Source organism: Podarcis gaigeae (assembly GCF_964106915.1).
Source record: "Podarcis gaigeae genome assembly, chromosome: 4".
Lineage (NCBI taxonomy): Eukaryota > Metazoa > Chordata > Lepidosauria > Squamata > Lacertidae > Podarcis > Podarcis gaigeae.
In genome coordinates, this window is record NC_139677.1 from 86769731 (window position 1) to 86781606 (window position 11876).

At 44.3% G+C, this 11876-nt stretch overlaps 1 pseudogene across 1 annotated transcript; it reads left to right on the forward strand.

Moving 5' to 3' along the window:
- The first annotated feature begins 403 nt into the window (after positions 1-403).
- On the forward strand, positions 404-3025 carry LOC310843354 (disintegrin and metalloproteinase domain-containing protein 21 pseudogene; annotated as a pseudogene). Its single transcript has one exon. The product of its transcript is annotated as a disintegrin and metalloproteinase domain-containing protein 21 pseudogene (transcript).
- The last annotated feature ends 8851 nt before the right edge of the window (positions 3026-11876 follow it).

Consider the following 11876-nt stretch of genomic DNA (forward strand, 5'->3'; position numbering starts at 1 on the left):
ATTGTTCTATCACCAGTTACAGATAGGTAGCCGTGTTGGTCTGCCATAGTCAAAACAAAAAAAATTCCTTCCAGTAGCACCTTAAAGACCAACTAAGTTAGTTCTTGGTATGAGCTTTCGTGTACATGTGTATCTGAAGAAGTGTGCATGCACACGAAAGCTCATACCAAGAACTAACTTAGTTGGTCTTTAAGGTGCTACTGGAAGGAATTTTTTTTGTTTTGTTCTATCACCAGTTATTTTTATGTTTTGCATACATTTAAACATTAATTGAATTGTCACAGAAAGTACTTTTAATGTTCCATACGTGACAACTGAGGATTATAACCCATCCCTGTATAAAGTGGCCTCATGTTCACTGACTGATGCCGAAATAAATCATGTTAGTCCATGACTAATTTTTTTTGCACTTCTTCCTGCAACCCTCCCAGGCAGAAACTTCTTAGGAATGTTTTCTTCCCTGTTCTTCCTCTGCCATTCTGTTCCATCTTTGATCCTCCAAGCTCCACCCCCATTCCACAGATGGAACACCCTGGCAGTTGCTAGGCAACGTATCTTCCTCCTCTTCTGATTCACATATAGCCTACTTCCCATCTATCTACTAACCTGGTAACAACTGTTTGGGGCTTCCCTTTCAGGGATGAGATGCCAGAGGCGGTGCTTCAAGAGTTTCTTTACTCTTTCTGGGAAAATGAGTGGCAGCCTGGCATGGCTGTTCATTATGTTTTTGAGGAATGTCCTGAGTGCGACTGGTGGCCACACACCACCTCAGGGCTTTAGGTATGCCTCTTATGAGGTGACCATCCCAAGGAAACTGAGCTTCAGGTATGGACTACAGGAAACCCTGGATGTCAGCTACCTGCTGCAGATTGAGGGGAAGGGCCAGGTGGTGCATCTCAAGCAAAAGAAGGGCATTGTTCCTAAACACTTCCCCATCTTCACGTACAATAAGGAAGGGGACCTCCTGGGTGACTATCATTACATCAGGGATGATTGTTTCTACAGTGGATTCATACAGGACAAGCCTCTCTCTTCAGTCACTCTCAGCACTTGCTCAGGGGGACTCAGGGGACTCTTACAACTTAACAATGAGACATATCAAATTGAACCTGTCCAGCCATCTGCTACCTTTCAGCATGTGGTGTATCGGCTGGAAATAGAGGAGGGTGCCATACACATGAGGTGTGGGTTGACGGAGGAAGAGCAAAGGCGTCAAGAGGCCATGATCCAGGACGCAGAGCATGTGGCTGTCAAAAGTGCTCCAGCAGGACTCTGGTGGCCACACAAGAGACATGCAGAAGTGGCATTTGTGGTGGAGCATGAACGATATGTTAAGTTTGATAAAAATGAAACTGATATTGCTCTGAAAATTCTTGAGGCCACCCATGTTATAAATTCATTTTTTGAGCCACTGTTTCTTGACGTGTCTGTCGCAGGACTGGAGATATGGACGGAAAAGAACCTCATATATGTCGATGACGGTATAGGAGCCACACTTAATGCTTTCAGTATATGGAGACATAACACTCTACTTAACCATCTAAAGAATGATGCTGCTCACTTAATTGTATACAGGTCATTTATAGGTGCTATTGGAATAGCATATGTAGGAGAAATTTGTAGTGAGTATTGGGCTACTGGTGTTATAGTATCAAAGAATTTCAATTTGTTTGATTTTTCTATACTATTTGCCCATGAATTTGGACATAATCTTGGTATGAACCATGATGATTTTGTCTGTAAATGTGATCGACGTGCCTGCATTATGTCTGCTTGGCACTCAGAGGTTGATAAGTTTAGCAACTGCAGTTACTATGAGTATTTCAATCATAAGGACGTACCTTGCTTGTTGATTCCACCAGACCCCGATCAAATGTATAACCTTGAATACTGTGGCAACAAAGTAGTGGAAAAAGGAGAGCAATGTGACTGTGGTACAACTGAACAGTGTCGATTGGATTATTGTTGCAGGCCAGATTGCACGTTGCGTCCATGTGCCAATTGTTCTTCTGGATTGTGCTGTGACAGGTGCAAGTACCGTCCACCTGGATCCATTTGCAGAAAGAGTATTAGTATGTGTGATCTTCCTGAATTTTGCACTGGGACTTCAGACCAGTGTCCGGAAGATGTTTATGTACAAGATGGTGCCCCTTGTGGTGATGGAGTCTATTGCTATCATGGTCATTGTAGTACTCCGAATGGGCAGTGCAAAAAGCTATTTGGCAAGAAAACTGTACGAGCTTCAGAGGATTGTTTCAGAGGACTGAATGCTCGAGGTGATCGCTTTGGCAACTGTGGCCTAAAACATGGTATTTTTAAGAAATGCAAAGCTGAAAATATTCTATGTGGCCGAATGCAGTGTAGTAATATTTATGGGCTACCCACCTTGGAGGAACACCAAACCATCATTCAAACCACCATTGGCAAAAGTAACTGCTGGGCTACAGACTACCACAGTGGAATGGAGGTAGCTGATCTTGGAGCAGTGGAAGACGGTACACCTTGTGGCACTGGCATGATGTGTATTAGTAGGGAATGCAAGAACGTGTCCCTCTTGCAGTATGACTGTAATGCCACAAAGTGCCATAATAGGGGAATATGCAACAACCACAAACACTGCCATTGTTCTTATGGTTGGGCCCCTCCTGACTGTCTAAAGGAAGGATATGGGGGCAGCATTGACAGTGGGCCAATTTCAAAAAACTGGAATGGTGTCATTGTAGGTAGTATTGTAGGAAGTGTGTTGGTCCTTTCCACGGTGACTGCTGCTGTTGGCATGGGTGTGTATTACAGGTTTGTGCTAAGCAACACGGTTAGAAGAAAGAGTTCAAGAATCTCTCCATCATAATGAACAGAGGAATTAAAACCATTCTAGATCACAGAAGTGAACAATGCAGAAAGTTTCAAAAGGGTATGATGGGTATAATGAGCACTATTATATAACATATATTTGACTCTGTAAGCATTGGTTCAGTTCATCTCAAAGGGAAATATTCACATATGAAAATCTTTGGTTATACTTTCACAGTATGTTGAGAGTCTCTTTGTTGTTCAGGACAGAAGTCCTATCCTATGTTGAGTGAGAGAAATCTGTCCAGTGGAATGGAATGTTATCATACAGGAGGATACCATGCTAAAGAAATGCATGGAAGCGGTGCTGGTATTTTGAATATCTCATATTTTCTCCCAATGTAACCTTGAGTGTACAGGGATAGAATCACAACCCAGTCCTCTAAAGCCATTGAAATGCAATAGTTGTACATTTGTGAAGTAAATTCACACCTGTCTAGAAAGCCATTGCAAAAATGATACCGATAACTGTGTCAGCACATATATTTTTTCTAGAATCATGTAATGGTCAGTCTGGCTGTCTCTAATAAGTAGCTAATTAGCGCTTTGCTTTTTAGATCTTTGTAGCTTTGGGGAGAAAATATTCCACTAGATGAACATCCAGCTCTATGTGCTGATTAGTTCTATCTTTCAATAAGATCTTCTGATTTGGGGGGAAGGTCTCAGAAAATTTTCAAGATAATCTGAAGTGAACTCAGAATAACTTGCCTATCTCTAATTGAAGTATTCGGACAGAACACAACTGTGAGGGAGAATATTATGGGAAACCAGCTTTGACCCAAGTTAAAAGGTGGCTCTTACTTGCCCCCTGTCTTTATACTGGGTTTACAAATGCCTCTTAGTATATACAGCCTTCTCTATTGCACATAAAAATTGCTCAAGACTTGTGTATTTAAAAGACCAGTGCATATAAATGCAAAATATTATTTGCACTTCACTTTGTTTATAAAAGGAGTTTATAAACCCATTATTAGGAAACCAAGTAAGCAGGAGTCTATATTACAGTAAAACATAGACAATAAAAGGATTATTTATAATGAATATCAGTGAACATGGTAAATGCAGAACAACATATTTATTGGACTTGGCTTGATTACATTTGCAGCATTACTCAAGTTGAGTGATTAGTATATACAGCCTTCTCATTTTATGTCTAAATGTATGGAATACGGAAGGCCATGTTTCTGTACTGGAACAAGGGGAATGCAAAACGATGTTGAGAAAGTGGCTAGACTATCTAATATAAAATATAGAGGTTTATAAAAAGAGCTTTCAGGGCCTTAAATTCTGGAGGCTTCGAAACTGAGGCATAAAAGTGTATAAATTCCCCCTTACCCAGCCGCAACAATGTCATATAATTTTTATAAAGACTCTCTACTGTACAGTTTAGGTTGTCTACTCATTCTGCACTATGAACAAGCATTACGTTCCTTTTACAAATATTAGAGAAATTAATGGAAGGACAGCCTAGTGAAGATAGCTAAATGGGACACCCATTGTAAGAAGACAAATACCTCTAATTACCAGATGATGGGAAAACCATCCCCAAATGGCTGTGTGTGTGAAGGGTGTGTGTGTGCCACTGGAGTAAATCTGAGTTTTTGAAGTACCGAAGTTTAAGACAGCCATTCTGTGCCCATGTACCCTGGGAGAAAGCTAGACTAAATTCAACGGACCTGCTTCTGTATACGGTAGATTGTTTGAGGAGCAGGTACAGTGGTACCTTGGGTTACATACACTTCAGGTTACATACACTTCAGGTTACAGACTCAGCTAACCCAGAAATAGTACCTTGGGTTAAGAACTTTGCTTCAGGATGAGAACTGAAATTGTGTTCCTGCGCTGCGGCAGCAGCAGGAGGCCCCATTAGCTAAAGTGGTGCTTCAGGTTAAGAACACTTTCAGGTTAAGAACGGACCTCCGGGACGAATTAAGTACTTAACCCGAGGTACTACTGTATATGCTGCGGGAGGTGCGCTTCATATACTTAGGGAATCGTAACTCATTCTGCTCACCCAGTCGCTTTGAGCCCTGAACTTGATAAATTGGCTTGCAAAATCATCAGATCAAGAGAATTGTCAGCTGCTTGGAATCACAAACAGGGAGAGGACAATTGTGGTTCGAGGACCCGACCCTCACAATGTGGAATGAATACACAAGGACACATGATATAAGGTTAATGGGCAAGAAAAGGCCACAACTTTATTGATTACAGCAGTGAAAAGGTATTGGCTTAGGCATTGGATGTCTAAAACGGGGGGGGGGGGTTATTCACCAGTAGGTGGAGCCTGTTGATGCTAATCCAACTATAGGCTCTTCCCTGATGTCACCGAGGGTCGTGCCATCAAGCAGGCATCGGACAGAATACACGACCGCCAGATTCCTTTAACGGAATACCCCAAAAATTGAAGGCATAGGTGATGGCCACACCTAGCTCTTCGACACCACAACACATTTTTCCAATGCCTAACCTACCCAGCAATACCACAAAAGTTGTGATGATTGCTACGAGGTAGGCGAAAAAACCAAAAAGCCTAATGCCAAATGGAAAAATTCCTACCAGGCCCCCTGGACAACCCGGGCGACTAACCTAAGGTCCATAGCAAGGCCAAGGAAAAAACTAAGACCCTGAGCTCAAGGGAGTGGAGGGTGGGTGACTCGTGACGGGACGATGGAGAGTGAGGCCAAGGAGGGGCTGGCGCCGCAGCATATAAGCTGCTGTAAATGCCCCCTCAGAGGCACCTGGTTGGGTGCCTGCCGATGGGCGTAGGCGCCAGCCAGGTGAGTGGAGGAGGCAGGGGGCTAACGCCCCCTGCTAGGGGCAGAGCTCGGGCTCCCGCCCCCAACCACTCCCCTCTCTTCCAGGGAGGAGAGTCTTTGCAGTTAGGTTCACTGCAAGAACAGGGTGCTGGACTGTGCTGAGCCTTTGATCTGATCCAGCCAGGCTCTTCTTATGAAAAATGAAGGGAAATTCGAAGCCAATGTGTCAATGCACTATAGCCTCACAATGCCCAGTCGCACGCCAGCAGGAAGCCTGCAAGCAACACTTGAGTGCAACTGTGCTCTCCGCCACATGTGATGCCCAGCACCTGGTATTCAAATGCATTTTATCTCCAACAGTGTCCTGCTTCTGAACTTCCCAGAGGAAGTCATGGTGGCCTACATAGACTTTTGCTCTGATCTAGCGTGGTTCTCATTTTCTAAGCTCTGAGATTGATTGCTCTGCAATTCATCCTTCTCTCACAGGACATTTTGTCAAGATCAGGTGGTGGTTGCTCTTTTTAAAATGCCATTAAGATCCCCCAAATAAATTCAAGCACAGCATGCTTACAGCTTTCATGATTACACATTTTATGCATGGAGTTATAATTAAAAACCAGTTTTTTCCCAAAAATGCTTACAATTATAATATGTAGAACTGAAGCCCTATGTAGGAGAGGGTGGGGGGATGTTATTTTGCATGTTGAATCGAACAAATGGTTCAGAGAACGAAGATTGGACGACCTTCTGCCAAGTCGGTTTGTAACATATGTGCAGACAGACACCACTGGCTTCTCTAAATGTTTTGGCATAAAACATGATTGGGAATATTAAGAATGAGGAAAATATTTCTGTGAGTCTAAGAAATATTTAACGTTGTGAGTCATTGCTTGAGGAATAGTTGGGAAAAAATGGCTTCATGGTACTGTTGGCAGGAGCATCAAAGCAGAAAATCAATAGAAATAACAGAAGTATATCTTCAGTAGTGACGGCAAGAGGACGAATGAGCAGGAATGTACAAATCAATACCACAGAGCTGGCCCCAGGCTTTCGGGACTTACTGGGCACCCTCCTAACTTCACCCTACTATGTATTCAGTGACATCCAGCACCTCAGGACTTCAGGGCACCCTAGACTGGTGCTGCTGTGATTGATGTGTGGTGTTTAATGCAGGGATAGGGAACCTGTGGCCCTCCAGATCCCAGTTTTTTGGAGGAGGACTGTAGCTCAGTGGTAGAGCAACTGCTTTGCACGTGGAAAGTTCCAACTTCAATCCCTAGCATCTGGAGGTAGGAGGGCTGTGGCCAGTCATGGTATGCAATATTCAGCAAGGTGGACCAAATGTCTGATTCGGTATGTTCCCAAATCTCATCAGCCCCAGCCAACATGGTCAATGATGATGGGACTTGGAGAACAGCAACATCTGGAGGTCTTTCTTTCTTTCTTTCTTTCTTTCTTTCTTTCTTTCTTTCTTTCTTTCTTTCTTTGTGATACAGTGGTACCTCGGGTTACATACGCTTCACGTTACAGACTCCGCTAACCCAGAAATAGTACCTCAGGTTAAGAACTTTGCTTCAGGGTGAGAACAGAAATTGCATGGCGGTGGCGCAGCAGCAGCAGGAGGCCCCATTAACTAAAGCGGTGCTTCAGGTTAAGAACACTTTCAGGTTAAGAACGGACCTTCGGAACGAATTAAGTACTTAATCCGATGTACCACTGTACATACTTTAATAACACGTATCAAAGCAGCTCACAATATATGAAAGCAGCTCTCTCTCTCACACACAAAATCAATCAATATCTGTAAAGCATAATTTAATGCATCAATAAAAAAGCAGCAATATGCACTGGCTATGTTGATAATAGTTCAGCTTGCACATATTATTGCACACCACGCAAATCACTGAGTGGTGTGACACCTCTGGGGTTCCAGGCAAGCCCAGGGTTTGGTTTCCTCAGAATGAAGGACAGATTATGGTGGCTTTATGATACATGTCCTATTTACACATATATACAGCCCATGCCCATGACGGAGGGGCTCACAGCATTAACACCCCGGAAGACCTTGCTTCTCCCATAGCCGCAGCCTTGAATTCAAGCAGAAATCAAACATTCCTCTTCCTCGCAGACTTCTGCCTGCCTCCTGCTTCTAGTTTCTAGCTCTCTCACACAAACTCTGCTCTGACCTTCTAACTACCAACCAGTTGAAAGAGGGGATCCACTCATTTGTTCCCCTTCACAGAGTCACTTCCTTTGTTACCCTAATGGCCCATACTTACGTAAAGGTAAAGGGACCCCTGACCATAATGTCCAGTCATGGCCGACTCTGGGGTTGTGGTGCTCATCTTGCTTAATTGGCCAAGGGAACCAGCGTACAGCTTCCGGGTCATGTGTCCAGCATGACTAAGCTGCTTCTGGCGAACCAGAGCAGCGCACGGAAACGCTGTTTACCTTCCCACCAGAGCAGTTCTTATTTATCTACTTGCACTTTGATGTGCTTTCAAACTGCTAGGTTGGCAGGAGCAGGGACTGAGCAACGGGAGCTCACCTTGTCGTGGGGATTCAAACCGCCGACCTTCTGATTGGTAAGTCCTAGCAGTGGCGTAGCATGGGTTGTCAGCACCCTGGGCAAGGCAAGTAATTTGCACCCCCTAACCTGTGGATTTGCGCCCCCTAACCCTAACCCCCAGATGTTGCGCCCGATGCGGCCGGGTCCCCCTGCACCCCCCACCCTACGCCACTGAGTCCTAGCCTGTTTTGTGTTCCCTCAGATAGCCTGCTACCCTCAGATATGGTGGAGGATGCTGCCAGTGTTAAGTGACAATCTGGTCATCTCCTGGAGTATGGAATATGTGTATATGGTTGTAGCGAGCACCATTTTGTCTTTTTTCTGAGAAAGGAAAATGTCTTGGGTAAACCCTGTTGAGCAATCTAGTTGAGAAGGGTCATGAAGTTAAGCAGTAGACCATTGTTTTTCCATACAGAAGACCTTAGGATCCCCTGGTCGGGCTGAGAGAAGCTCCAGTCTGAAGACTCAATGCCAGTTTCCAAGATGAACCAATAGTCTGACTTGGTATATGGCAGCTTTATATCTTTCAAGTCTTAAGTGACGTCTGACAAGCCTTTAAAGCAGAGGTTTTCAACCTGAGTCCATGGCTCCCTTGACCAACTACATTCTTTCTGCAGTACCCCGTGGGACTCAGGAGCCCAGTTATGTCACCCCTTGCCTGTAGAGCTGGCAGCCCCTCACCCCTTTTTGAACACCCTCTCTTGTGGAGTGTTCCCTCATCCTCCTCTCCCCTCTGCTTGGGAGTCCTCTGGGCAGCCACTGCTGCCACTCCTGGTCTCTGAGCTGCCCCCCTACCCCAAAGAAAGGTGCCTCCTCACACTGCCCCACAGGGGCTGGGGCTGTCCATTCCCAACAGCAGAGGGCTGGTGGACTGGCTGGCTTGGCTCCCTCACCCACTTGCTTGCTTACTCCAAGGCCACCTCAGCTCCTGGAAACCAGCACCCCTTGGCCAGCCCCAGAGCACCTGCAGAGCTTGGAGCCAGGGCTACTGCAACAAACAGCCCTGCAAGCCTTTGGGAAGCAGAGAAGTGAGAAGGCATCAGAGGAAGGGAGGGAGGGAAAGAGGGACAGAGGTCCACTGTTGCCCACTGCACCCCTGACCATCCTTCAAGGCACTCCAGGGTGCCACAGCACACTGGTTGAAAACCACTGCTTTAAAGGGACACAACCTCCTAGGATCTGGGCATGCATATTAGGGTAGGACTTCTACCCTACCCTCAAACAACACCTGCCTGAGGATGGAAACCATTGACTCAAACGGAGAACTTTCCATTCAATGTTTGCTATGTTTGCTATGCCTGTTTCCACTTGCTGTTTCTGATCTGTTTTCTATAGCCCTTTTAACATGGAGAGGAAGGCATAGAGCATTCAGTGATACAATGCATTTATGAAAACAAGGTCTTCCTGGGGAAATCTGATTAACTTCCTTGAGTAAGTGTCAATAAGAGTCTACAGGGAAGGGAGCAGCGATATAATCTGGTTGGGCACCAGGTTTTCCTACAGAGCTACATAAAATAAAAGGACAATATATGTTATCAGTGGCGAAATTCTCAGCTGGGTAAGCACTGTTTTAAGTGAGAAAGGTCTCTGTGCAGGAGGACAAAACATAAAAAAAAAGTGAAGAGAAAAGACAGGTCAATTGCAAAATACCAGTGATGGTTATCAGGTCAGCTGCGTGGGAATTTTGATGAAGGGAGGTCAAAAGTTCCTCACCCCTAATTGGGGAAAGGGAATCTGAGTGAGTTTGGAGTTATTCCAAAATGATTGGTGAAATGTCTGGGAGCTCAGCAAGTGCACTGTAACAATGGGAATTACTTAGCACTTATAGAGCTCATTTTTAATACTTACAGCTCAAAGCTTTTTACAATGAAGCAGGCGACACTGGTCCACCACTCTTTATCCAGTCAGGCTGCCAATGCACTTAAAAGAGGAATCATAAAATCATAGAGCTTTACAGAACCCCATGGGTCATCTAGTCCAACCCCCTGCAATGCAGGAATCTCAACTAAAGCATACAAGATTGGCCGTCCAATCGCATTAAGTTTACATTATTAATATTTTTGCACTCCAAACTGCAGAATCTCAAGGCTCAATGGTTTTCTCGTATGCCAGGGATGGGGGATTTGTGGCCCATTGGATGTTATCAGACTCTGGTTCCCTTCAGCCAGCACAACCAATGGTCAAAGATCAGCAACTCTGGAGGTCCAGAAGTTCCCCACCTCTGACTTACACACTGGATTCCTATACATGTTTAACTGGAACTTAAGTCTGCAATCCTACATATGCTTTCCTGGGAGTAAGCCCCATGGAATTAAATAGAATTGCTTCATTGTATTGTAAATTCCATTGATTCCTGCAGCACCTACTTCTAAGTAAGTGTGCATAGGACCGGAGCCTCTTGGTTCATTTGGCATATCTGAGACACTTCTTTTCCAAGTATTTCCTGGCAAACGGTAGCATGGTGACATAATGTGAATGGTTCATAAGATAGAAGCAACAAATCAAACTTGTACTGATGAAAGGGTTTTATTTTAATTGCCTGTTCACTTTATTTGGTCATTTCCCACAAAATACCTATGATAATAGTTCATGTGCATCTCACAGCATCAGAGTAGGCTTCCATGCCTGAAATATTTGCATCACCAAAAAAACTCATATTGGAGATTAAATTAATATTGGTTGCTGTTTTAATTGGTGGCCAGAAAATCCACTTTGTCTCTCTTTAAGACAGCTGAACTAATAAGTGAAAAATATGCACAGAGAGATTTGTCTTCTGTGATATCATTCCTGGTACATTTGCAGGACACTTTTCTGTAGCGGGGAAAATGTTGCAACTGCAGTTCAAGGGCACCATTGTTCACAAATGCTTCTGCCCCATGGTTACCCTTTTCAGGAGCACATGACCTCTTTCAGCCCCACTCCATAAGAAATGGGATCTCTAGGCTTGTCTGGAAAGAAAGGTGATATAGACACATAGAAAAGACAGTGCGCCACAACTGCACGCCCTTCCTCTGTTTTCAGGGTGGTCACATGACCACCTTTGTGAATTGCACCACCACAGAAAAGGTCTGGACGTGGAAGAGACCATGGCTGAAATTGCTGCTCTTCTGCAAAGCCATTTGGATTACCTTGAGCAGCCTAATGAGCCCCATAAGAGAAGTGTGAGGATTGGATAGTCCACTCTGGTTAACGTCTGCACCTAATATTTCTTGTGTATGTTGTACTTCAATCCAGGAAGCAAAATGTATTGGGCCAACCCTACTGCTCCCTAATATTCTTCTCTCTTGGAGGTGCTGGTGACTGAACCAGAGACTATAGATGCTGGACTATTGAGCTATGACCCACTGGACCAGAGGATGGAAGCCTGTAACCATAGCAATATAGAGCACCAATGCCATGAGCCCCCTTGCCTTTGAGAGGCAGGGATACAGTTGGTAGTTTAGGCTTGTGGATATAATCCCAGTGCCAAAAAATGTCCACCTTGCCTCCTTCCAGGTGTATAATAGAATAGGATGTTCAGGGGGAAAATAGGATTTCTTTTAGAATGTGAGTAATATAGAAAATGTTGAGGTAATGCTAATCAGGTTGGAGGGGAAATCATTTCTGCAAAAGATTGCACTCTATTTTTTTTTATTGAAGAAAGCTTTTATCCTGAGTAGCTTTGACTGGTGCTTTAAATCAAGGATTATATATTATTG